The sequence below is a fragment of the Gossypium hirsutum genome, chromosome A10 (genome assembly GCF_007990345.1).
Source record: "Gossypium hirsutum isolate 1008001.06 chromosome A10, Gossypium_hirsutum_v2.1, whole genome shotgun sequence".
In the NCBI taxonomy this organism is placed as follows: Eukaryota; Viridiplantae; Streptophyta; class Magnoliopsida; order Malvales; family Malvaceae; genus Gossypium; species Gossypium hirsutum.
In genome coordinates this window covers 100097531-100100522 of record NC_053433.1, presented here as the reverse complement: position 1 = coordinate 100100522, position 2992 = coordinate 100097531, and the positions used below count along the sequence as shown (strand labels likewise).

Below are 2992 nucleotides of genomic sequence, written 5' to 3'. Positions count from 1 at the left end.
AGAGATAAAGAATAGCAATGTTAATATGCACAAATCAACCAAATATCCCAATTAGAGAAGGTATTGTATGAGTGGTTTCTCCAAAATCAAGAGAAAGTAAACATGATTAGAGAAATGATTCAAACTAAAGCAAAAGTGTTTCTGCAGAAATTGCAAATTCCGAATTTTACTTCTCAATGGGTTGGCTAGAACGGTTTAAGGCAAGACATGAGATTAAGTCTTATTGAAGATTTGGTGAAAGTGGTTCAGTTATTATGGAGAATATTGAAGATGCTTTACCTCAAATAAGAGCTAAATTAGAAAATTTTGATTGGAAGGATATCTATAATATGGATGAAATAGGCTTATTTTATCGTTTGCAAGTAGATCATTCACTGGTTACAAAGCAGTTAAAAGGACAAAAAAAAATACAAGGAAAGACTTACTGTTGTGGTTTGTTGCAATGTGGATGGTTCAAATAAAGTGTCTTTTTGGGTTATTGGTAAGTTTGCTAATCCTAGATGTTTTAAACATGTGAATATTGACAATCTTAACTATCATTATCAAGCCAATAAAAAAATGAATGATTGGATTAATTTTTCAAGATTTTGTCTGCTGGTTTGATGCTAGAATGACTAGTAAAAAAATGTTGCTTATAGTAAACAATTGCCCAGCCCATTCCAAGGTTATTGAAGGCTTGAGAAACATTGAATTATTCTTTTTGCCTCCAAATTCAACATAAAAAATTCAATCATGTCATGCTGAAAGTATTAGAATAATTAAGATTTATTATCGACGTCACTTTTATTCTAGTATCTTGGAAGGTTCCGAGAAAGGAGAAATAAATCCTGAAAAGATTAATGTATTGGATGCAATCCATTTTATTAATGTTGCTTGGAATATTGATGTGAAGCCTCCAACTATTGCAAATTTTTTCCGACATTGCAAAATTCGATCCGAGGAGGATATGCCTCTTGAACAAGAAATTGGTGATATTGAAGATATTCATAAATTAAAAGAAGTAATTTTTTATTTACACTATAAAAATGTTATGGATGTTGAACAAATTTTGAATTATCCAAGTGAAAATGAATATTTGATGGAGTCACCTACGGATGAAGAACTTATTAATAAATTATTCAAGGAGTAATGAATGTGTCAATTGATGATGAGTAAGATCCGGATGACAGCAGTGTTTTGCCACATGTTTCTCCAAAAGAGGCTTTTCTAGTTGTGGATATCTTGAAGAATTATTTAATACAATATGAAGAAGAAGTAGTTAACTATAGATGCATATTTTAGCAAAGAATAAAATTGAAAAAAATAAGAATTATATAGAAAACATTTTAGTTTTATGTATTGTATATAAAAATCTTAATATATTTAATGAATTATTATTTTATATTTTCATTGGGCCTTTAAAGATTTTTTCTAAAAATTATTATATTATGCATTTAGCTAGATTATTATTTTATCCTCTTGACTTAAGTCGGGACTCAAAAAATTTATTATCTAACTAAGATTATTAATTTATCGAATATTCATTTATCGAAATTTTAGTGTAGAAAAAAATTGTAGTCTGTCATGAAAACTGTAAAATATATACCAAGTAAAGCTTTTATTACTTTTGCCCGTTTATATATTTGTTTATTTCATATGTCAAAGATTATCAAAGCTTGATTCCGCCACAACCACTCTTATTAAAACAATCGGAAGACAATATAGGTTTTAAGACAAAGAAGAAAATATCAAAAGCACACCATTAAAATCTGATCTCTCTTTAAAAGCAAGCATGAGAATTCAAAGCAACCAATATCCTAGTTGCAAGCTTCGCGATTAGCCAAGAGGTAAGCTTCAACAGGCTTGTAAACTCCCTCACTTCCTTTAATGAGAGCCTTGATTTCATCTTCAGTGATTACATTGTCCCCAACAGTGTAAAATTTCATCGAGCTCTTGCAAATACTTCCTCCACCTGCAGCTGCCTCAAATTTGTTATCATAGCTAATTTTTTCAAGCTTGTCCCCCAAAGGCCCACCTTCTATTAAACTGTAATTATATAATTATTTTCGTCATGTCCTCCGATCTGGTGCTTCATATATTGGAATGGAAGGCCTAAAGAAATAAATACTTGTTATCCAACATACTCGTGTAAAACAAGCTAAAGAAAGGCCAATGAAAGTGAAAATGAAAGAACTAACCTTCAACAAAGTTGATTTTTACGATACCTCCAGAGCTAGGATTGGCTTCAACCTCAATCCTCTTGACTGCATTACGTGCAGCCGTGGGCCAAACGTTCGGAGCTTCAACAGTAAAGGCCTTGAAAAGCCTGGAAGGGGCGACTGGGGAGATAGATTCATAGTCATAAGTGACAACACCCATGATTCTAATATTAGCTGAGACTTTGAGTTCAAAGAAGAGAAGAGGTGGATGATGGAGTGGTTGAGGTGTGAGATGATAGAGAACTAGGATGCTATTTATAGCTGAACTTGAAGCGTAAAAAATTATTATTCTCATTTTTTAATTTGGATTTTATATCCAACATTGTTATTAATTTTCATTGAATTGGTACTAGTCAAAATAAGCATCCCAGAAGTTCTTAGTAAATATCCCATTGATGACTTCAAATATAGTATCAGTTTGTCTTCTACTTATTTATTTTATTGTTTTCAATAATGCTTACTTAAAATATAGAGTGAATGATAAAATAGAGACCCAGGATTCAATTAATTTGATGTGTAGACGGTTTTTATCAGCATTCATTAAAACTTATGTATTATTATTTTATGGATTGCTTTTATTAAATTCAAAATAAATTGGGTTAGTTAAAATTCTTTTCTTTTTTAAATGTAATGTTAATCAATACCATATGAAAACAGACAGTGAACTTTCAATAGAATAAAACGAATGCAACTTGGATTAACTAGTTTATTATCTTAGCAAAAGAAAGAAAAACTAGTTTATTATCAAAGTGAGAAAAAGTAAACAAAATAGAATATAATATGTTTAAATATTA

At 30.3% G+C, this 2992-nt stretch overlaps 1 pseudogene; it reads right to left on the bottom strand.

The window, feature by feature from the left end:
• Positions 1–1604: 1604 nt before the first annotated feature.
• LOC107895973 (pathogenesis-related protein STH-2-like) lies at positions 1605–2423 on the bottom strand (annotated as a pseudogene).
• Between the last annotated feature and the right edge of the window lie 569 nt (positions 2424–2992).